Consider the following 25,408-nt stretch of genomic DNA (forward strand, 5'->3'; position numbering starts at 1 on the left):
CCTGCTTCTTGATTTACTTTCTAATTTGATGGTACACATTCTTCAATAGCTTCTGATAAAGGATACCTGAGTGGTAAATTTGTTGAGAAATTAATTGCCTGAAAATGTTTTTATTCTACTCTCATAGTTAATTCATAGTATGGCTGAATATAGCTTCTAGTACCACAGGCTGAATATTTGTGTCCTCCCAAAATTCGTATCTTGAAGATAATCTCCAATGTGATGGTATTTGGAGTGGAGCCTTTCAGAGGTTATGACTGAGATTAATGCTGTTAGGAAGGAGGCCTCAGAGAGATCCCTCACCCTTTCCACCATTTGAGGTTACAGCAAAAAGACTGCCATCTTTGAGCCAGGAAGAAAGCCTTCACCAAACACCGAATCTGTCAACACCTTGATTTTAGACTTTCCAGACTCCAGAACTATGAGAAATAGATTTCTGCTGTTTTAAGCCATGCAATCTATTTTGTTATAGAAGCCTGAACAGACTAAGACATGTAGGTTAACATCCTTCATAATTTTGAAAGCATTATTCCATTGGCTCTGACCTCCTATGTTACCTGGGGAAAGTCTGATTTTCTTGATTGCTGATATTGTGTGTGAAATCTATTTCATTCTAGAAACTTTTCAGATCTTCTCCTTATCCCTACTGCTTTGCAAATGCTTTGACTTGAATTCCAGCTTGTAATAAAGAATCTGACTCCATTTTTTATATATTCAGCAGCTGACAGCTTCCCATCCCCACCCTTCCCTCTTCTCTTCTTGCCCCACATGTAGGCAAAGCAAAAAGCTCCTTCCTTTGGGAAATTCAAACCATGCAAGCCTCAGCCTATACATGAAAACTCTTACTACAGTCCTTTCACCTCAATTAAAGCCAAAGCCCAAGTCACCCTTTCTGCATCTCTCAGGACATTTTCTGCCCTGCTTGGGAGCCAGGGGCATGGAAGACCTTATATTCATGATAATTCTCTTCGTGCCTTCTTGGTATGTTTGTGGTGTCATCAGAATTAGCATCCAAATCCATTCACGTGCAGAGTGACCACAACACAGATCCACCACTTACTACTTGTTGAATGATCCTGGGTAAAGGACATAATCTTATTCCACCTCAGTTTACCTGTTTGTAAAATGGGGATAATAACAGTACTTATACTGTCATTTTGAAGATTAAGTGGATTAATACATGTTAAGTGCTAAAGCAGTGTCTGACACATAGCAAAAATTTAACAAGTGTTAGTTATTACTGGTGTGAGCCTTTTTTTCCCCAAAGTTTTGGACACTTGTTGAGTTATGATTGTGGTAATATGAGATAACTACAGTAGTCAAATTCACAGAAACAGAAAGTAGAATGGTGATTTCCAGGTGATGGAGGAAGGGCAAATAGGGAATTATGGTTTAATGAGTACAGAATTTCAGTTTGGGATAATGAAAACCTTCTGGAGATGGATAGTGGTGATGGTTGTACAACAATGTGAATGTACTTATAAATTGTATACTTAAAAATGGTAAAAGTAGTAAAATATATGTTATGTGTATTTGACCACAATAAAAATAAAATAAATTATCTTCAAGGATGGAGATTTATCACCATGACAGCAATGGGATGTGGGGAAGGGTTGGTGGACTCCTCTTAGCTCCCTCTCTCCAATTGACACCATCCCCTATAACTTTATGACTGGTTATTGTCTCCTATCTGTTCCTTTGAATTCCTATTTATTCTGCCTACCACTACCAAATATCCACATGGCTACCTCCCTCCTTGTCTTTTGACTTCCATAGTTTCTGATAAGTAGTCTGCTGTAATTCTTATTTTTCCCCTTCATTATGTAATGGACATTTTTCTCTGTCTGCTTTTAGGATTTTCTATCATTGGTGATATTCAGTAATGTGATGTCTCCTCTTCCCATTGCTATCCTGGTAATAAATCTTACCTTTGAAAAGTATTTCTGGTTGTGCAAGGATACCATATGGACCCAAAGACCCTGTTTTTCAAACTGTGAGATCATCTAAGCTGCTCTCTCACCAACACCTAAAGGCTTTTTTTCTTAGGAAAAAAAGACAGTGGAGCTTATAGGGAAGTTATATTGGAGACAGATTTTTTTTTTCTAAAAGAGACTGTTTCTTGTAGGATCCATTCAAATTATTTAATCATATAAAGCTTAAAACAAGAGCAGGCAATCCTAAAAGGATCTATACCTAATAACACTAATTGGAAATATATGAAGCAATGTGACTACTGACCCTGGTGTGCATTGTAGTGACGCTTCTTACCAGCCTCTTTTTCACTCTTCATTTTACATTATTCCCAATCTGTTCAATACTCCTTCCTCAAACAGCTCTTAGATTAACCATTCTACCCAAAATAGCCATTCCCTCAACCACTCCTTAACTATGCTTTATTTTTCTTTGTGGCACTTAATCACAACATAACATTTTACTATTTATTTGTTTAGTGTCAGCCTCCTCCACCAGAGAATAAGCACTATGGGTGCATTTCCTTCATTGTCTTATTCATACTGGATACCCAGAGCATACGCTCAATAATATTGAATGAATTTAATTATTTATGTATTTACTTTATATTATCTATATGAAGTATATTTTTAACATAGTTAACTATTCTTATTTAACCTGACATTATTTGTCATTTTCATTTTTATCATTTATCCACTCACTGTGCAATCACTTACTAAACCTCTCCTTTGTGTTATATATATATAGTTAGCATGAGTGGTAGAGAGAGACAAAGATGTATAAAGACTTCCATAAAGAAATCCCCATTTCTTGAAGGATAAAATTCAAAATCCTTAGCAAGCAAAGATTAGACACCTTAAATCCAAGAAGGAAAATAGGTTTTATGTTTTTAAAAGGACTTGCGAAGTTAGGTTTGTTTCTAGAAATGTGTAAGAGCTTCTCTGCTTCCTTCCAGTCCCTCCAAGGAGCCCAACTCCCCAATTTTCCACCAAAGCCAGCTCCTAGCCAGTCGCTCAAAGTTCCTCCCTCGGTAGTTGACAGCTGGGGAAATCCCACTAAGGCCCGGCCCCCCACATCCCTCCTTATTAGACTAAGTGGCTCAACCCGTGGGAGGGGCTGCTGGCTCAGCCAATGGAAGGAAGCGGGTGCGAAAGCCTATGTAAACAAATGCAGAGGGAAAGCACCTTGGGCTCCTCCCCCATGCGGCGGGGTTGGACGCCCAATGCCTTGGCCCAATGCCTATCCAGGACTAGCCTAGCGTCCTTTCAGCCAATCAGAGTCGGTGTCTCCCGCAAGGAGGCGCTCCACCTGGAGGGAAAGAACGAAGGGAGCCAAACGACAGACGTTAATACCAATCAGAAGCTGGAACTTCTGAGAGGGTGGGCGGGAATTACTTCACATTTAGACCAATAAACACAACACGTGCCCTTCTAGGTGACTGAGCGGCATCCACTTCGGTCCAATAGACAAATAGGGCGGTGCCCAGCAACCAATGGCTTGGGTTCGGGGGCGGGGTGAGGAGCCACTGTGCAGTAAGAGGTAACCTGGTGAGTGGTAGCGGCGTTTCTTGGTGCTGTGCCTCACGCTTTGACACTAGAGGCCAAGAGTGTTCTGGCGACCACGATCTCTGCGGCGACGGCTGAGGCTCTCGGAAGAGCGGCGGAGTACGGTCTGGAGGAGGGGCTTCTGATCAGCCCAGGTGGGCTCGGGCTCCCGGGCTGCCTGGAAGGGGACCCACGAGAAGCGCTGCTCTCCGGGCTTTGGGGGCGCCCTGCGCCTCCCTTTCCGCCGGGTGGCACGCGCCTGCCCGACCTCCTGTGGGGAGGGTAAGCCGGCGGGTCCCGCGTCGCATCAGCGGGGGTGGCCCTCTGCCCCACCTCGAGATGGCCGGGGGTCTTAGTCCTTTTCTGCCCGCACAGGCGCTAGTCCTCTCCCACCCCCCAACTTCCCTGAGCCCCCTCATCCCTCCTCTAACAGTCCGACTGAAGTCTTGGGCTTGGGCGTCCCCTCACCACCCCCAGTGCAACACTGCGGGGCAAAGTGATCCAGCGCTGCCTCCCGGTTTGCCCTTCCCCAGGCGCTAAGGGGGGGGGGGGTTTGTGCGTCCCCCACCCCACCCCGTTCGCGGGTCCCCTCGCTTTATTGGCGTTTCTTCGCCTTCTTCCACCTCCCCCCTTATGCCAGCCCTCATTCTTGATCCTTCATTTGAGTTAGGGACCTTGGCTGCTTCTCTTTTGCCTTCGCTTCCTCGAGGGAACCCTTTCCCCCACTCCCACCCCCTAAATTTCTCATGGAAACTAACATTTTCCACTTGCCCCTTCCAAGCAGCTGGAAGGGGAACACAAGAAGCAGACTACACTGTGCAGGGAGCTTTCCAAGGTTGGGGACTTTAATCCGTTGTGTTAATGGTAAACCATTCTTGTCTTACCTAAAAGGGCGTTTGATCATTATATCCTCCCTAGAATCTTTGCTCCAGTACATTTCTTTTGGCGATAAATTCTGAAAATGTGGATGAGGAGGATTTAATTTACTGGAAGAAATTTAAAATGTAGTATTATTTTCTAAGTAGATAGAATGGGATTATGTTTTAAACAGCTTCCCTTGGGTGGCAGGCGTTTTCAGTGTAAGTAAGGGCCTGACTACTGTAGTCTGTCCTAAATTATAGGACGTGCGTTAGCTGTATAGGATGTGATGTGATGACACCCAGCCTATGGATAACCTAGCTTTGAATCGGTTTAAAAATAACATTCTCTATCCCCTTTCACACAGAATTTGTGTTCACCTTCATAGGCTATCAGTTTGGGTTGCCATAGTGTTGGTTCTAGCCATATGGTTCTAGATAATAGTGCAAACTTTGTTGGGCCTAAATAACATTATGCTGAGAATTTTATGGGGAAAAAGTAACTCACCATGCTTAGATTTGATAGAGACTTTAGAGTTTTGGAAATGTTTACCTAAGTATTGGACAGTGAGGGTTTTGTTTTGAGGGATGGAGGAAATTGAAGTATTGGGATAAGCCCGCTGGGCCCCCTTAGGCTGTGTGTGTATGAGAGAGAGAGAGTGCATGCAGGAGAGAGAAAATACACGTGTACAAAACCTTGTAGAGTCAAACAGTGCTTATTTTCGTGACTTTACATAAATTGGAATTGGTTTTTCTAGTTCTCAGTGGTGAATTGTAAGCAGTGAGTTTAATAACATGTCCACTGTGTTTTAGCCGGAATCTTGCAAGCTTTTGTGAAAAATTCTTACTGTTTTCCTTATCTTACTTGTGATATGTATATCAGTATGCTTCCTCATATTTTGCTATGGTAAGACTGTATCTTGTATATAAAGAAATAAATCCAGTAGAGTGAATTAAAAGGAATCTTTACTATGAGGAGGCAGCATTGTCTAATGGAACATATGTTTGAGTCCTGTTAATAAATCAAACTAAAAAGAGGAAGATCTTAAAGCTATTCCAACAAATAGATGTTTATGTTTAGAACAATAAAAGGAATTTATAACAGAATTATTAGCAGTCACCAAAGACTAGTCCTGGACAAACTGCAAATCTGTGAGTTGGTCACTATTTTGAGTTGCTCTAAGGCTGCAGTTAGAAACCAAAGTTGTTTGTGTACAGTCTTTTCAGTTGTATTTGTACTTATAATTACTTGTTTGCAAATATAAAGGACTATAGTTATGATTTCTTACTAGAGCCCTTTCCTTTAAGGGGCTCACAGTTTAATGGAAGGGAGACCTATAAACCAAGCACTAAATGCAAAGGGAGAGATTCTGCAGTACAGATGATTACAGGGCCCAGAGCAGCACTTGGCCTGGTGTCAGTACCCTGTCTCCTCTCCTGCTGCTCTAGACTTTGTGAAGTGCCATTTCCTGTGTTTTTCACACAGCTAGGTCTGCCTCTCTAACTGCTGTTCTCTCCTTGAAGACCTTTTCCACATCTAATGTACCCGGTGAGGTTCTATTTCAAAATCTTCTTGAAGCTTGCCACTGGCCTCTACTCGATCCAAATAATTGTTTTCTATCTTTCTGTTATTTCGTTATAAATAATTACAGTTGATTCTCATTATTCACAGTAATGTAGTCTATAAAGACACCCAGCTCACTAATTAGCAAATACTGAACCATTGCTCCTAGGGAAAATATGTATGTACATACATACATGTCTCATATAGATTATTATCGTAAATCTTAAATACAGCTCCTGGAAAATAGGATCCTGGAAGATCCTATTTTCTTTCTTTGTTTCTTTCTTTTTTACAAAAGAAAAACAGGTTCAGAAGTGCTAAGTGACTCATGTGAGGCTTCTCCCTGACAGGGGCCAGAGTTAGGAATCAAACCCAGTCTTGCTGGCCCCAGTCAGCGTCTTGCACTACGTTGCACTGCCCCCTACTGTCCATGTCCTTTAGTCCTCTCTGTACGAGAGCTGAAAGAAAGCAGAGCATTGCCTTGGCCGCCTTCGCTGGGAATGGGAGGGCTAACGCAAAACTTTTGCCATTCTGTGCATGTCTGAAATACTGCAAAAGTACCACGAGTATTGATTTTGGGATTAAAATAAATTTTAGCAAGTAGGTGAATTCTCAAATACGGGATCCACAAATAATTAAGAACAACCATACTTGTAAATGACTCCTGGAGTCTATTTCACAGTAACCCTTTCCCCCATCCACTGTAATTCCTTAGCTTCTTTGAGAATTCATTCACTTATTCATTTATTCAACAAGTTTTTATTGAATACTTACTATAAATCAAGCTCTGTTTAGACTGTTGGACACATTCCTGCCCTTATAGATGTTATATTCAAGTAAGAGGGACAGACAGCTATCAGGGTAAAGGTCCATGTTGGAATTCTAGGTTAACTTGACCAGGTGAAACCTAGTGCACCCCCTCCCACTTCACATCCCCTAACACACTGACTTCCAGAACATTTCTTTTCTGCTCTGTGCGTAAACATTTCCTTTTGGGCCTCTCCACTGACCTTTGTCAACCTCCACTTCCCGTTACTTGATTTTGAGGCCATTTACCTATGTAAATGGGAGGATATTTTAGAAAAATCAGGCTGACACGACCTTTGATTTCTGGCTTTGTCATCTACCAACTTAGTGACTTTGGTCAAACTGTTAAACTTTTAAGCCTCTTTCCAAATTTCAGAAGTGGTGATATGATGATTAGGTCCTGGTGGGTTGCAAGGAAGAGGCGCACACATACTACCTTTGATGATGATGGTTTAATGTAAACTTGAATGGGAAATCATCTCAGCAGCCATATTGTCCCTTGGCCTTGGTGCTTTCAAAACTTTATAGAACAATAACTTAGCAGTATTTAGAGTAGGAGTTGAGCTCTGGAGACCTGCTTTCTTTTGTTTTATTTAGCCAACAATTGTATGTCCCAAGATAAGAGTATCTGAATGGATTGGATTGTCACCTTCTAAAATGGAGGACCCGCTCCTGGGCAGAATTTTGAGCCAAGCCATATCCTAGGTGATCTCCCTCAAGTTCAGTGTGTCCTTCGTCAGGGCTCCAAGCCCTGGTCCAGTCTTTTGTGGCCAAAGAAGTAGAAGTACTCGCATGCATTATCTGTCCTGCAGGCTATAGAATATACAAAAAGAACCCCTCGGAGACAGTTTCTTCAGAAGACAACTGAGGCTATCCGTCCTTCGAGGTTCCTGGACTTTTGTCCAATTCACATACCTATCTAACATGATCCTAGATAATGTTTACTAAAGCACCTACCAAAATAATTGAGACGTCACAATATTCCATAAATCTTCCTTTTGGTGTTGCATTTCATGTTATTATAGTGCGGTTATTTGTTCGTATGGTTGTCTTCCTTCCTAGACTATGAGCTCCACGAGGCTGAATCCACACCTGCGTCCTTCTATTGTTGGCACTCAGTTCAGTGCTTGATATATAGTAATAGGTGCACAAATACATGACTTGAGGCATTCCTAACTCATCCTGAAAGGATGGGAGGATAGATGTAAAGGTTTCCTAGAGGAGGTATTGTTTAAGCCGGTTCTTAAAGGACGAATACAAATGTCGTCCAGGTGAAGAAAACCTTAGGACAGCATTTTAAGCAGAGTCCCGCAGATGCAAAGGCACAGAGACATGAAAAAATAATGGTTACTGCACATTCCTAGTAGATTAAAAAAAAAAAAAGCCAGCAAACAAAAATCACCTAAGGGAAAAACTATGAGTGGGCTTTGCCAGAGGGTATGCCACAGCTGAGCTCACCATGACCACAGCTGCTCAGTTACGGAGGTAAGCTTTAGGGGGAAAGCTTTAGGGAGAACTGTTACACTGTTGTGAAATTATTTACTACGTACTTCATCACGAAGCTCATCTATGTTCCATACTGTTCAAGGTGCTGAAAATATAATCAAACTTTATTCTCAAAGAGCTCATAAACCAGCAAGGAGACGGATGAACTGATCTATCATGTGATAAGGGAAGTAATGTATGAATAAAATGCTATCTAAATAAGGAGAAAGAAGTAGTTAGTAATATATGAAGCACTGAGGGAAGATTTCTCAAATAAAGTGATAATTGAGCTAGGCTTTGGTGGGTGGAAAGAGTTCAATAGACTGAAATTAGGGACTTTTGGAAGAATTATTTTTGTGGTAGGAAAGATTTACGAATTACCCATTTTTGCCATATCTGTTACAGGTTTCCATTAATAGTTACCTGTATTCAAACAGTTGCTCTGAACAGAAAATGGGAAGAGTTGTGGCCATAGTAGAATTTTGTGCCAGAATAAGCTGGTTTAACCAAAGGTTTCTGTAATGCGGGACTTCGCTACAGCCTTTATTATATTAATGTCCATTGTGTATTGTGGGTCTCGAAAAGAGTACATTGAATTTAACCTTGGCTTCTCCTACCTCTGTCCCCACAGCATACTGAAACATCTTTTGGAACAGAATTATTAATATATGAGATATAGTTTGAAGAATGATGAATTAAAACATATTTTTACCAAACCATGATTTATCAGTGGTCTCTATGTGTGTTGTAAAATAATGTGTATAATCTTATAGGAATGAAGGAGAAACATTTGGAGAGAAGGGATATATTCTAACCAAGTTATTGTCATCTTAGTCAATAAGTCCCAGAGTTAAAAAAAAAAGTTATATAATGAACCTCCCCTCTCCGAAAAGTATGGCTTATTCATATTTTGAAATTCCATAAGGTGATTGGAAATACTCCTGGGTATTGCAAAACCAGAGCAGGAGGGGACCCAGGCAAAGGTCGTCTTGAAAGTGAGAATTCCAACTTGAGAGGATGCTGCTTTTATTATGCATTTATTTTAGGCCATATTTTGCCAGTTAGATATTTTATTTAGGAACATACTAAAAATCCATACCCTCTTCTGACTCTGGAGTTTTGGGGGTTGTATGCCAATGTTCTCCTTTCAGTTAGATCTGATCATATAAGCATTAGGGACCGAGGCCCTTATGCTGGGTAATTTTAATTTGTCTGTCACTTCTGATTATGTGATTAACTCCTGAGGAATTGTTAAAATTGAGGAAGCAATGATCATGTTTTTGATAGCTCACTGAATCTGAAGACAGAAGACCTAGACTTGAAATTTGTCTCTGCCAGCTTTCTATTTGAATGACCTGGGGCACAACTACCTAACCATCTGTTGCCTCTATTTCCATTTTGATAAAATGAAGATACATAGGCTTAGTGAAGAGTTAAATAATGCATGCAAACATACTATGTAAACTCTGAAGCACTACACAAATGTAAGACAGACTGAAGGAGTGTACCCAGCTTAATTTAAATCAATATTTTTAGTTTTTAAATTTATATTACAAAAACAGTATGTAAAATTAGAAAGCATTGATGGGTAAAAGAGGAGGAAACTACAAAGCCCTCCATGGATTCATCATACTGAGACAATGGTTAACATTTTGATGGATGTATTTTATACTTTCTTTGCATATTCTTGGCTATATACATATATGTGCATTTTTTATAGAAATGGGTTTATTTTCTTTTAAAGATTTTTTTTTTATTGGGGAAGGGGAACAGGACTTTATTGGGGAACAGTGTGTACTTCCAGGCCTTTTTTCCAAGTCAAGTTGTTGTCCTTTCAGTCTTAGTTGTGGAGGGCGCAGCTCAGCTCCAGGTCCAGTTGCCATTGCTAGTTGCAGGGGGTGGAGCCCACCATCCCTTGCAGGACTCGAGGATTTGAACCGGCAACCTTATGGTTGAGAGCCCACTGGCCCATGTGGGAATCGAACCGGCCACCTTCCGAATTAGGAGCATGGAGCTCCAACCACCTGAGCCACCGGGCAGGCCCTTGGGTGTTTTATTTCGTCATTTTATTTTTATAATAAAGACAGATCTCCTAAGAGTACAATTGCTTGGTTCAAGGAGTTGTTAAGTTTTTTGCTACGTATTGCTGTATATAATAACTAGAAAGGGAGATACCTTCTCAGCCTGGTGAACGTGTGACCTAGTGGTAACTTCATATCCTGAACCAACCACTTCAGAAGCCTAATTAAAGGCATATTCAGAAGTGAACTTGATGTATGTACATGGTTATGCTTGCCATTATTTGTACTAGCATGATAGGAATGACGCCAGTGTTTGTCAATAAGGAAATGGCTAAATAAACTTTGGTACATTCAAACCATGGACTATTGCATAGTTGTAAAAAACAGTGAGAAAGTTCAATGTACTCATGTAAAAGAGTTTTAAGATGTGATTTTTGCAAAAGGACTAAGGTATAGAACAGTGTGTTTAGTATGCTACTTTTTGTGTTGAGAAAGAAAGGTCGAATAAAAATTTACTTTCACATTTACTTACAATTGAAAAAAGAAATTCTAAAATGTTATATAAGAAGTGGAAATGGGATTTCACCATATGACTTTATATATATATTTAAAATTTTTTGAATCATGTGTTTGTATTACTTTTTCAAAAAATGAGTGAATGAATGAATGAATGAGGTTATAAGAAAGAAGTTAAAAGGATATGAGGGGTTGCCCATCTTTTGAATATATAACAACAGTAGCAAAGATTGAAAGAGTGGCCCCAGGAAGGGGTTGGCAGCCTTTTCTCCTTCTTTTACTCAATTTTGTATATTTAAAAAATACTTTGAGAGCAATAAAACAATTTAAAACGTTTCCAGATGGCAGTCCCCATTGCTTCAATAGCTGCTTTCTTTTTCACATTCACTTATAGTATTTTTTTCATATGCATACTATTGTAATCACACTTTTCATGTTTTAAAACTTAACCTAATTATAGTTTTTCCGTGTTTTACTACAGAACCTTTAAAAGAAAATTGAAGGTAGAGCAGTGTTGTCTAGTATACATGCCCCAAATGGGCTGATATTACCTCAAGAAGCAGGTAGGCAAGCCCGTAGTATGTGACACATACATGAGGAAGACATAAAAAAGAGGTTTAAATATATATAAATGAAAACAACATTTCTCCCTGATTATAAAAGAAACTATGTTCTCTTTTGTAATTACTCAAAAAACAAAATATTTTTTAAAATCTTTAATTTGCCACTCCAAACATTGTAGTTGTTTGCTTTTTAGACCTTTTTTATGCATATAAACATTTTTAAAAGTAGAATCATAATACATAGTCTTTTTTTCACTTACTATATTTTGGGAATATTTCCATAGCAGTATATATATCTTAGCATCATTTTTAACAGCAGGACATATATTGTTAACTAACCATTGCCACCCCTGTGGTGAAATTCCTTGTGCATGCATTTTAGCAGACTTGAGCAAGTATTTCTGGACTTCCTAGAAGCAGGATTTCTTGAGAAAAAAAATACAAAATTTTAGCGCTTTTAATATAAATGTTCAAGTTGTCTTGTAGAATATTCCTTCCGTTTATACTCCCACCCACAATTGAGTGAGAATTCTACTTTCCCCCCTACATTTGTCATTTTTGCTGATCTAGAAGCAGAAAATCACAGTGTTTACATTTACATTTCTTTGATTTCTAGTGCCTTTGAATCTTATATATTCTTATTGGCCATTTTTATTTTTGTGAGAATTGCTTGTTTCTGCCTATTTTCTATTGAAGCATTTGTCTTTTGTAAAGGATTTTTAAAAGATTTCCTTATAGGCTAAGGACATAAAGCTTTTAGTTGTCTTTAAGACTGCAGACACCTTCCCCCAGAAAGTAATTTGCTGTTTATCTTTATTTTTGTTATCTTGCTGAACGATAGCATTTGTTTTTCTGTTCTATATTCACATGTATCAATTTGGTTTTCTTCTTTGACTTCTCACTTTGGTGGTTTGTTAAGAAAGACTTTCCCCGCATCCCAAAGTTAAAAATACTTATTTTAACATTGTATTTTTTTTTTTAACATTTTAAACCTTAATCTGTATGTAACTGATTTTTTTTTTTTGTAACTGATTTTTGTGGGAAGGTAGGCAGTTTGTTTTTTATTTGCCCTCCCACCCTCAATTTTGGATGGCTAACTAGTTAGTTGTCCCAGTGGTTATTCTTTCTACACTATTTGAAATTCAATTTATAAACAAAATTCCTATTTCTGGGCTTTCTGTTCCATTGATATGTTTATTTCTATTCTCATTCAACACTATTTTAATTAATTTTACATTTCTCTATTCTTTTTTAAAAATTCTGTTGACTATTCGTATGCAGTTATTAATTCACTTGAAATTATAATCAATTTGTGAAGTTTTTGAAAAATTCTCTTTGGAGTTTGTATCAGAATTTAACAAAGACTGTGGATTCATTTGGGAAGAGTTAATATTTTACAATTTATTTGAATCATTTTAAATGTTTTGCAGTAAATTCTTTTATGTTCTATACATTTATTAGGGTTATTCAGAAGAATTTTAGATTTGTGTGTGTGTGTGTGTGGTATTATAATTTGGGTCTTTTTTTCTTTTATCTTTTCTAACTTGTTGTTGGTTTACACAAAAGCTATTTATTTTGTATGTTTATCTTGCAACCAGTCTTGTTATGAAGTTCTCTTACTGTTTCTAATAGTTTTCGGTTGATTCTTAGTCTCGCTGAAAAATAAAAATTATATTGGCAAAGGATAACCTTGCCTCTTCCTGTCTAATAGTTCTATCTCTTACCTTGTGTTCTTGATAGATTGCATTGGGTAGGAGCATTCCAAGTCACACAGTGGTCATGATAGTACACGTTCCTAATCTCTTTCCTGTCTAATGGGAATACACAAAAGGTTTGGGACGGAGAGATGCTTACATGAGCATACCGATTACATTATCATAAGCTTAATTGTATTCCTTTTCAAAATATTGATTCCTTTTTAAAATAATTCTTTAAATGGATGTTGATTTTATTAAACAGATTTTTGGCAAACAGTGAGATGCTTGTGTAGTTTTTTTTCCCCTGCCTCATATAATAAAATACAGTTTTACGTATCTTAATTTTAGACCATCTTGCATTTCCTTTTTGATTAAAGTGTTTTTGTTTTGTTTTTAAATAAATTGCTTGATTTTATTTGCTAATGTTTTATTTGAACTTATATATTTGGAGCACAGAAATAGGCCTATGGTTTTCTTTTGTGCTATTTTTGTTCTTCTTTAATGTGTTGAGCTACCTGTGTACTAATCCTTAGAACACTCTCTTCATTTCTTGGTGTTCTGAAACAGTTGCATAGGAATTATCTGGTTTTCGAAAGTAGGTGGTGTGTGGACTACAGAATGGCCTTGCTCAACATTTAAAATGCCACAATCTCAGGGAAGTGAGGTTTAACATAGTGAATTTAGTGTAAGCAAGAGCAGAACTGAATGTTATTATCTACCGAGAACTGATTTTTGTTTCATAGTGGCGTTCGTGGTGTCTTTTTATTACCTATGCTAGTAGTGAGGTATTACACTCATCATCTGAGGGTTTACAAGGCCTTTGTTGTATTATTGAAGAGATGTAACTATAGAGGGTGCCAAAAAAGTATCCACATGTTAAGAAAGGAAAAAACCAGTATTAAAATTGTAATACTCAATATATACCGATAACAAAAGACAAATACAAGTCTTGTGTATACATTTTTTTGGCACCCCTGGTATTTAGTTCTGCAGCCTTGCAGATACACCAAATGTGCCTATCAGGGCTCTGCTTTATTCTCAAGGAAAGCAAGAAGTTATACAGTAAAACTTTGCCTCGCTAGAAGCTTTTGAAGAATGGGGTATTCTGGTTTAATTTTATTAATTTGGAAGTATGAAGGTGGAAAAAAGAGGTCCTATACTTGACCTCCCTGTTGAATGCAATTCTAAGGTGGAACAAATAATTCCACTTCTCTAGTAAGTCTGATATATTCAGACCTCATTGATGTTTTATTATAGAATTCCCAGAGTGTCTGAGGCTGACATTTATGAAGATCCTTTTTTAGAACTTCAGATATAGGAGAATGTAAGTAGTATTGTATGAAATCCAGCTGGATGGGAACTGATGCCTAAATATACATTTCAGATGCAATTTCTCATTGCACTTTGTTTTCTTATTTAACTCCTAAAAATGAAACACATTGAATTGAGAGAAGGATTTGTGAGATTATGTCTTTTAATTGGATGTTTTTATTTCATATCAAATAGAATATACAGTACCTATTCCTGGCTTTTGACCTACAGAAGGAAACACATTTTTCTACTTGCTGTATACCAGTGGTTCTCAAACTTGAGCGTGCTTCAGAATCACCTGGAGATCTTATTACTACACAGATTGCTGGACTCCACCCAGAATTTCTGATTAAACAGGTGTGGGGTGGGGCCTGAGAATTTGCATTTCTAGTAAGTTCCCATCCCAGGCGATATTTTGCTGCCGGGCCAGGGACTATCTTTTGAGAACTATGGCTGTATACTAACTGTAAATACTAGAAATCTGGGTCTCAACGAAAGCTGGGAGTATAATTTGGTCTGGGAGTATAAGAAGTGCACAGGTTATGGAGCAAGTCATGAAAGAGTCAGCCTTCTGCTGTCGGTAGAGTGTTGAGTTCGGGTAATTAGCAATACACAGTGACAACACAATTCTCCTTTCATGATTGTAAGTCCTAGCCAAATATCAAGTGAGAAATTCCATTTTATTTACAAGGCTTAGAGACCAGGGAATTCTGATCAAATAGGATTTAGTGATTACTCCCATGAAAATAGGGATTATTTATATGTCCCTTCTACCTCCCCCACCACTTACCAGTTAGCCTTGCTTTAGAAGGGTCCAGTAGTGTTTTTAACTGGCAAAGAATTTTCAGTGCTTATTAAATTGGAAGTTTTATATCTTTAAAAGATATACATATTTTTTTAAATATCCAGACTTCCCGCAATGTTAATGTAGTTGTGGAAAGACTGAGAATAAACAATAAATATATTTTTTAAAAGCAAATTATATAATACATTAGAAGATAATACATATTATTGAAAAAAAATGTATAAATACTATACATCTGGGCAAACCAGCAAGAAATCCTGGTGCTTCTTCCTTTGGCACTGACATCGAGTTCAAGCCATACGATCCCAGGTCTTTAGAAGGGAAACTTCACCACACCTCCACCCTCTAAATCCAGTAAAACCAAGACTAGTCACCCCTCCTTGCTCTCTCAAGACATTTTTAGACATGTTTGGCTTAAGCCTTCCCTCATTATGTTAGTAATCAGTCTCTACATCGCCTTTTGATATTTGTGTAGTGTCATCAATTTTGAGATCCTAACTGTTTTGGATAGGGGTCCATTTCTTCTCTGAGGAGAGAACATAACACCTGTGATCAACCAGGGACATATTCAAATCTCTCACATTTATGACTCACTTTCATTTCAGGCACGTTAGGCGTTCCAGGTCCTTATGAATATCTGTGATGTTTCTTCTATACTACTAACCATGAGCAGGACAGGAGTCTGATTGTGTTTAACTGAATTATATCCTAGTAGAAGCTATCTTCTACTCTTTGTACCACCTCCGATTATATTTGGTAGTGTTATCAAATCTGTTTCTTTGAAGAGGACTATAGAATGTGCCAAACAATGGAAAACTTGCAATGTAAACTTCTAAATATACGTCCTTATTTTAATAGCTAATAGATACTAACATAGCCTTGCTTCCAAAGAAATATTAACATAACCAGACATTTGTAATTTGCCCATTTCCTCCTCAATCCCCTGAAATGGCAGACACAAACAGGAATTTATCAGATGCCTGATTAGAACCTAAGCTTTGTTTTGTTTTCTTTTCCCCAGTGGCTGAAGAATGAAACACTTCCATGAAAATTGATGTCCCTTTTAACATATCCCAAGCTAGATCAGTTCTATCTTAAATAATCCCATGGATTTCAACATTCCAGATTTAGAGAGTTGCATAAGTGGTACAGCGATTTCCCCTGTATTCCTTACTCTGTTTCTTCCAGTGTTAACATCTTGTACAATCATAGTGCAGTATCAAAAAGGAATACTCGTCTCGAGATAGCTTCTTCTGTATGTCCTCACTTGTAGGGCTTCAGTTCAGCGGGACTTCAGGTGATTCTCAGTTATGGTTGTTCTGTAGTCTAGCTGTAATTTTGATGTGGTCGTGAGAGGAGGTAAACACAGCATTTACCTACTCCGTCACCTTGACCGGAAATCTAAAAGATATTATCTATGCTCATTCTTAAGATTTTTTAAAACTGTAACTTAAGAAAAGAAGACAAACTTTCCCCCCCCCCAAAAAAAAATCACTGGAATTTTCTTACTGGAATGTTGGAGAATACACTCTGCTGCATAAAACATCAACTATGCTATTTTTAATTGTTTTAGTCATTTGTCATTGTTTTCTTGTAATTCTTGTAATTCCTCTGCAAATGAAAACTGAAGGCCAGAATCATAGATCTGGCATAGAAGCTAGACATAGGAGACAGCTATGAAGGAATAGTTAGCGCACACACACACGCACACACACGCACACTTTATTTTATTTATTTATTTATTTATTTATTTATTTATTTATTTATTTATTTATTTATGCTAAAGACAAAGACACCTGTTCTGAACTTCGGCATCATATAGAACCTTTGAGTTGAAGAGAAAGCAAATTCTGGAGGCCACACCTTTTCACAGAGAAGTTTTGCTTCAACAGGTTTTTCTCGCTTGTCTGCCTCATCTGTTGTTCTACTCTAACAGCCTCAGTTTTCAAGTTGATCAGCTGGCCCAGCATTGACTATTGGAGGAATTGCAAACAGTTGGGTTGAGCAGACTCCCTACTTGGAAACATTCCCATTTTGCTCCTTTTTCTCCTCAGAGAAGACCTTGGGTGAGGAAAAGAAGAGTAGAACTAGGTCCCGTAGACTTAGAGCAGTGCTTCTCAAGCGTGGCTGCACTTCAAAAACAATTTCCAAGAATGATTAGATCAGAGGTACTCCATCTTTAGGTTTTTGTTTTTTTTTTCAGTTTTTTTTTTTTATTAGTTTCAGGTGTACAAGACAAGGTAATACTTAGACGTTCATCATTTATATCCCTCATACTGTGAACCCCCCTCCCCCCATCCATTATCCCTCCGACCTCACACTGAGCCATCCCATTATATATATAAAATTATAGTTGGCATTCATTAATGTTTAGCTTCTGGTGTACAGTGCCATGGTCAGGCATCCACATTATCTCTGAAGTGGTCTCCCAAATAGGACGCATGTCCATCAGATACCCAACAAAATCTTTACAACATTATTGAATACGTTCCCCAAATTAATTTTCAAAAAAACCCTGAGGCCATCTTGTGGTTACCAGCTGCTTCCTAATCCCTTCACTTTCCCCTTTTCCCAACCCCCGCCTCCCCCCCCCCCCCCCCCCCCCGCCCATCTAACAACTCTCGGTTTTTCCTTTGTGCCCTCAAAACTGTCTGATTAGTTCATTCTCTTTAGGTTTTCACAGACCAGTAAATTTTCAAAAATATTTTGAGGATAACATAAGATTACCATTTTTTTTTAACTGTGTAAAGATGGTAGAAACATCCTTATTAATGTCATTTTCTAAAAGGATATTTTAACACCAAAAAACACAGGAAGGCCTATTTCCAAGCAAAAGACAATTCTTTAAATGAATGAATTTAACGTTATGAAAAACACTGTGTGGTCTCAATTTTTCTTATTTCACCACAGGCTGGTGGAAATTCACTGGGGACCAGCACCAGTAGAGTCAGAGGCATAGAGCCCAGCTGGTTACAAAAAATTACTTCAGAAAGGTGTTTCAAATGCAGACTCCCAGGCTCCATGCTAGGAGTTCATGATTCAGAATGTCTGGGAATGAGGCCCCTAAATCTATATTGTGTTTTAGAAAACTTTCTAGTAACAAGTTTGAATGTTTATGGTAGAGAATATAGTTTGTTTTGATTTAAACACACTAGCTAGCATGTCGTGTAACCTTGTTCATATTTTCTTTTCAAAGACCTCGTCTTGTTGAATAGCATTTTCCTTCAGCCTGATTCCCTCACTCCCATTAGCAATATTTGAGAAAAATCAGAGTTTAATAGCATAGCCATTCTGGAACTAAAGTGGGAGTGTAAGAGTGTAGGGTAATGGATAAGAGCATCGATTTTGGGGACAGTAGGGCCTAAACTTAAGCCTCAATTCTGGCACTTACTAGGCATTTATTCGTACCGTAGGCAAGGTGTTTAATAAATCTCTGAAAGATGGAGAATTCATATGAAAAGCCGGGATAATGACAGCAACTATCTCGTAGGATTGTTGTGAAGATTAAAAGAGAGAATGTTAGTGAAATGCTTAGACGTGCTGTTATTTTACCCTTATATTTTTCCCTTGTATTTGGGTAGATTACTTGTTTACTATTTATAACTCAATTGTCCTATGGTGCCCTCTCTTTCCGTTAGAGGTCTGGGTAAATTTGTTTCAAATACTTTCCCTATCCATGACCTACTTTTCCAATTCAGTTCCATCTTTGCAATTTAGACATCAAAGTCTGCCTCTTCAGTGGTTTGCACACCAGAAAAATCCATAGCTTCCTAAGCTTTATATGTTCCTAGTAGTTTTACTGAAAATGGAAGGTCTTAAGGTAGAGACTACCTTTTTAGTGTGAGACCTTGCACTATCTGAAATGTACCACTCTTGAGTCATTTTTTTCTTCTTTATGCGGTGCCCCCATTAGCCTGGGAAATGTTCCCCTTCATCCCATGGAACAGTTCTATCCTTACCCTGGTCCCTCAAGGACTCTCTTTCTACCCCAAATGAATTTTCAAGGAGTTTCTCCCACCCATAGTGGTACCCTTCCTGAACAGACTTCTGGTGAATACAGTTTTCTCTACCTCATTATGTATGTATTGAGATTGCTTGGCTGCCCTCTCCCCACTTTGTTGTGGTAAACAATTCTTTTCTATCAGGAAGATATCAGATAAAATGAACATATGGTCTCTTTTGGTGATTTTTCTTGGGATCCATGGATTTCTTCCAGTTTAGATAACTCCACTGTGGCTAGCTCTTATGCCTAGCCTGCAGCTCATGAAGACAATGTTATAGTTACCTGGTGTTATTAAATGCTAAAATAGTAAACAAGAACATATAAAAAAATTTTTTCCTAGAAGTAGTTTTATTCCCCTCAAGAGTAATTGAACCTATCAACAACAGATTCCTGAGTGACGTGTCACTGGCTGGGGAGAAGTGTTCATACTCAATGTAGAGCGCTGGGCTGCAGATCCCAGCCCCTAAGGGCATGGGCTTCCTTCCTAGGAAATGAGATTTAGAATGCAGCATTCTAGAAGTGGCAGTGAGTCACCAAATTATTTATTGAGGACCTACTGAGTATACAGAGGCATGCTAGAAGCTGTAAGACTTGACTCTTGCCTCGAAAAACTTCTAAGGTTATAAATAAACTATTCCCAAAACAAATAATGTATATACGTATAACATATACACTCGAATATATGTGTAATCAAATGGGGGGTGGGTGGGAGAGACCTCAGGCAGAGATTGTATTCGGGCTTCTGCAGTGGCATTTCTGATATTATTATGCATTTAAGAAACAAGTTGAACTATTATCAGATCAGTCTAAGACATTTAGAGGCCTTTGTTATTGAGAAAAGTGACACATATTTCACATGTAATAATTTGCCCATAGGAGTGTTTTTGATTAGTGTTATGTGCTAAAGACTCCACTTCCCGGTATTTCCCGTTAAGAGCATCTATCCTTTTGGAGCTGGATATGAAGAAGTCAAGGTCCCTGAGATGACCACCATTCAGTGTTATACTTGGAGGACAATGGATGGCCTTTACCTGTGGGAGTGGAACTTGAGGGCAGGTCTGGGTGCAGAGAGCTTGCCAGTGACTGGGCTTTGGAAGTGCCTTCAAATGATTTATGGAGTGCATTTTGTGTCTGTTCTGTACATTTCCAATGGGATAATAGTAATGCCACTGAATATCCTTGAGGCGTGGTTTCTAAAAGTTGGTGGGTTGTTACTAGGTGTTAGATTAAAAATGTAATAATAAAGGCAATTAATTAATTTGGGAAATACTTGGTAGTTAAACAGGACTTCTCAGAGCAGTGAATTTCCCCCCCGCCCCCAAAGAGCATTCACAAGACTGGTGTTTTGTAGAACACTAATTTGGGAACTGCTCATAGAGGAACTAGGGTAATTGGGATTTGGACTGTTCCACGTAGAGTTTGCCACTTTATTGGAGGAATTATCCTTAGTCTTTAGTCTTTCTATAATCAGAAACACCTATAGCAGTTAATAAGCAAAAATACAAATGTTGGGCGTTGGTTTAGTTATAACAAATCTTAATATCTGAATGGCATGTGGGAAAACTTCCAGGTCATTCTGATGTACTCTGTAGAGATTGAGAACCACTGAATAGAAATGTGCCTGCTCGATACTTGCTAAATGCATTCTTAATCCTAAGTATGCTATGTATGCTTACTCCTGAGTATGCTTCTATTTTGTATTCTTGGCTCTGGTCTAGAGGCTAGACTATTGCAGTAATTGAGTTCAGTGTTGTCATTCTTCCCGGAGTGTCTGTATCCAGATTTTCAGAGTCCACTTCATCAGTAGGTCAAATTTATAGGTCAGGATAGGACACATTTTAAATAGTAGAAAAGAGATTGTGTTCTATCATCTTTCTAATCTGGCAGCCTTGAGTTTATGTTAGAAGATGCTTCTATTTGAAATTTCCTTTTGTTTTTAATGTATTTTAGTATTAGGGAATTCAAATGATTTTCCTCTTGACTCGTCAGCTAATAAGCTTTTGAAAGCTTCTTGTCAACTTCTAATTGTAGATAAATTCATTTTTCTGTGTGCTTAACAGGGGCATTGACATTCTATTTACAAGCACTTTTCTTGTATCAAATGGAACATAACTAATGGAGCATTTGTGTGTTGAGGTGAATATAGGAAAGCTTAGCAGGGTGATGACTCCTTGTTTTGTATAGACCTGTAAAGTCTATACAGCTTCTCTGAGAACAAAGGACATAGAAATAGAGGGGACAAGATCATTGTAATTAGAGATTGACCTGGAATTTTGAAAATCTCTAGACACATATCCTACCTGTCCTCCCCGCCCCACCCTCCATAAAAGCTGAACTACTTATCTTGCCTCATTTTCAACCTTTATCTTCCCCAAATGATTGATAAAGCTTATTTACTTTGTAAAACAAGGAGACAGAAATTGTTTTAGTGCAAAGTATGACATGGCACAAAATTATGTTCTACATGAATTTAAACGGCGTTATAAAATTATTTCTTGTACTGCTTATGTAGCTTTAAAATGTGTGTGTGTGTTTGTGTGTGTCCACATAGGACCCTGTGAAACATTAGAAGAAGAAACAAAAAGAAAGTCAAGGTTGGACTTTGGAAGGTTTACCCAGCAACTGTGCAGGCAGGGAGACTTCCATGTGGGGACGTAAGCATTCCCGCCAACAGGGAGGTGAACACTCCTGCCGTGGAGTAAGGACGTTTCACGTGGCTTCCTAATGGACCAAATCTCTCTCTCGATGCTCTTCTTCCCTCAACTCTGACTTCATGCCCACCTTGTAACTATTACTAATTAAGAATCCCAGGCATTTAGATTTTGAATCATGGGAATGTATTAGCTATTCAAAAAAATAAACAAATAAGTGCCCCCTCCTTGCCTTCCCATGGCCAACACTCTCAGTTATTCCTTCCTTCACCTGTATGTGTAGCCTCTCCCTCCTCACTAGACCATTTCTGTGATCATTGAAACATGCTTTAGACTCTCCAGTCTTTAAAAATGAAGTTTCCAGGGACCTCTCATCCCTCCAGTTTCTATCCATTCCTGTCCTGTTCTTTGGCAGCTGGACTCTTTGAAAGAATGATCTAATACTTCCCATCGCCTGCAAGTCGTACCACCTCCATTTGGATTTTACCCTCGTTTCTCTTCTCTTTTTGAGGTATCAGGGTACGTGTCGCTTGCCCAGGGAAACCTTTCCTAACCATCCCCTGCTCCTGGACTTAATTGGATCCTCCTGCAGTTTTCTAATAAACACTTTTACCTCTCCTTTTATAATTATTCTTAATTATCTGCTTGTGTCTGTCCTGTGAGAATGTAAAGACGACCAGGGCAAAGACTGTGTGGCATGTCAAAGCACAGTGCGTAGGAGAGACACTTGGATATATCTAAGTGCATCTAGATATCCTAAGAATGGACAAAAGCTGAAGTTCGTGGGAGTGTATCTGAAGTAAAATAAAATTTAAAACTTTTATCCACAATATTTAACTCAAAAAATGGCATTAACCAGACTGAAGTTAACAAAACTGTAGGAAACAGAATAGTACAGACTAGTTTTTATATCCGCTGCTCAATAGACTTTTTGCAGGTAATTCAAGTCAAAAGTTCCAAATCTCATTTAGATTCAAAGAATAGCTAGTTTTTGCTATGAGCCTGTTGGATCTGAAAGTCGTGGGTGTTCCAAGTATTGAACTGATGAAACATGTATTCTAGAAATATCCTAGATACATTAAACGTCTTGAGGCTCTTTATGGCTGGGCACTGAGTCCCCTATTTCAAGCCAGGTATTTCAGACACGAACCCTTGACTATAGTAAAATGCTAAATCAAATGCTTGGCAGGCCTCAGCACCTCTATTCTGACTATGAATAGGGCTACGTGCTTTCCCATATTCAACCAAAACGATGACTGTTATTTTCCATTGTCAGCATGTTTGCTATGTATATGAGAGAAAGTAAGGTAGAGGGAGTATAAGTTTCAAATAGTTCTTGTATCTCCTAATGTAATATAGGCACAGACCAGACATAAACTCCTTTGTCTACCGTTGAGGACTAATTCTAAAGAACTTCTCAAGCAATGAGCTCTTTCGAACTGCACACTTGCCCTCTCCATAAGAGGAAGGATGTGACAACTGGTAGTTTGTGTGGCAGAGCTAGTGGTGATTGTTTATTGAACATCTGTATTAGTTATGTGTTACTATGTAACAACTTACCCCAAAGCTTAGCAGGTTGAAACAATATTTATTATGGCGCAGTTTCTGTGGGTCAGGCGTCTACCTCAGAGTCTCTCATTAAGTTACAATCAAGCTGTCAGCTGGGCCAACATCCGAAGGCTTGATTGGGGGAAGATGAACTTCTAACCTCACTCACGTGGTTGTTAACAGTTCTCAATTCCTTGTCACATGGGCCTCTCCCATGTCAGCCATGGCTGACACATGTCAGCCATTCCGATTGGTGTTCCTTCTTATGTAACCAAGCATTTCCCCCATCTCTGGAAGCTTTGGGGGTATTTTCTTTGTCTCCACTACGCTATAGTATCATCGTGATATGCCTTGGTCTGAGTGAGGATCAAGTGAGATAGTGAATATTTTGAACATAAAAGGTCAAAATAGGAGGGTTAGAGAAACACTGCTCTCGGAGGGCAAGCCTGGTAGCTGGTGAGCAGGACAGGAGCTGGGAACAGAAAGACAATGTTACATGAAATTCTGGAAGTAGGGACATTATGGGCAATGATGCTCTGATCTGGTGTCTTCTCCCAGAGGAAAGGTGTTCCCCAAAAGCCTTACCTTGTAGTTACCAGTCTCCATCAAAATCTCCCCATTCCCACCCCACTACAAAAGTCAAGGGGCACATTAAGCACCAGTTCACGATCACCCAGTAGGCCCACTAACCACTGTTGTTCTTGAACTAACCCAATGAATCAGGTTGCTGAACCCCTGAATCTAGTACCTCGTTTGGTTTTATCATAGCACTGCCTGGATGAATTTTTAAAGTGAGTCTGGACAGATTATGTGCCTTAATCAGAACACGGTTGTGAAAGTACTTTATACATTGTTAAACACTACACAAATTAAGTTGTTGAATTTCTGCTATTTAGAGAAACCAAGCTTTCAAATTGTTTGGAAAACACAGGATGGTATAAAATAACAACACCGTATAGTCTACTGTAAGAGAACCACTCTCCCTGTATTGGCAACCCCATATCTCAGTGTTTTCAACTTCCCTAAAGTGTTTACGTTAAATTGGGTAACATTCCCATGTTGAGATGATGGTAGTTTTCCATTCCCTTTCTCATGAATGAGTGCATCTTGCAATTTGCTCTCTACTCTGCTGTGCTCTTGACTTAGGAAGCTTATTTTGTTCTTCCTCTGCCTTCCCTCTCTCCTTATAGCCATGTGCACTCAGGATTCACTTTTTGGGCAAAAGCAGATATTTTAGAAAACTGAACTCTGATTCTCTGTGGATGATTTCTGTGTCGATAAGGACAAATCACTGTGCTGGTTATAAACAACTGTGAAATGAGTCCTTGGAGACGTAATACTATACAACCTGTTACCCAGCAAGGAGAGGGACCTTTAAGAGTTTCTGTGCTGAGGAAGACCCACTTCCTTATGCAGTTGCCCTGGCATTTAAAGCAGACTTGCTTCTATCATTGTTATGCTGCAAATGGAAGTGGTAAAAATAAAGAACTGGTTCCCTCCCTCCTATAGCTTTTTGGAGTTATTGTGGAGCTGGATTTGGAATATTAAAGCAACCTTTATAATACAGAAACATTGAAAACATCCCGAAAGACAGTATGGCTATATTAACATAGAAATGAAAAAAAGCAAATGATGGCGCGTCATGCTATTACTGAATGGATACTTGGGAAATGTGTGTATGTGTGTCTATGTATCTGCATACACATAGGGGAAGTTAGGTTATATGCACCGCATTGTGAATCATTCTTAACTCTGGTTTGTTAGACCACTGGTGGCCTTAGTTTTCTCCTTTTTGCTTATCACTACAGTGAACATGCATTATTTTTTGAAATATGTTCTAAAGAAAACCAAGCTTGAGAATCAGAATGAGGGGCAGTTACTTACAATGTTCATTAAGAACATATTTTCTTTACCTATTTAAACATTAATGTAGCCATGTGATCTTCATTAGGTTCCAGAACCTACAGAAATTGCCTTGAAAAGATTCCACCCCCATCACCACCCCCACTTGCCTAGAAAGGCTAACTAACCCCAGACAATTTTTTTTTTTTAATTTTAACTCGTA

The 25,408-nt window shown here is 38.7% G+C and overlaps 1 protein-coding gene across 2 annotated transcripts in view; it reads left to right on the forward strand.

Moving 5' to 3' along the window:
- Positions 1–3,492: 3,492 nt before the first annotated feature.
- Positions 3,493–25,408, forward strand: part of PAIP2B (poly(A) binding protein interacting protein 2B) — a 31,425-nt gene continuing 9,509 nt past the window's right edge. Inside the window, exon 1 of one of the 2 annotated variants that reach the window (XM_081068013.1) lies at positions 3,493–3,670. The gene's annotated coding sequence lies outside the window, so the exon portion shown is untranslated. Of the gene's footprint in view, positions 3,798–25,408 lie in introns of both variants that reach the window. The other variant, XM_081068014.1, reaches the window with a different exon arrangement.

The sequence above is a fragment of the Rhinolophus hipposideros genome (genome assembly GCF_964194185.1).
Source record: "Rhinolophus hipposideros genome assembly, chromosome: 12".
Classification (NCBI taxonomy): domain Eukaryota; kingdom Metazoa; phylum Chordata; class Mammalia; order Chiroptera; family Rhinolophidae; genus Rhinolophus; species Rhinolophus hipposideros.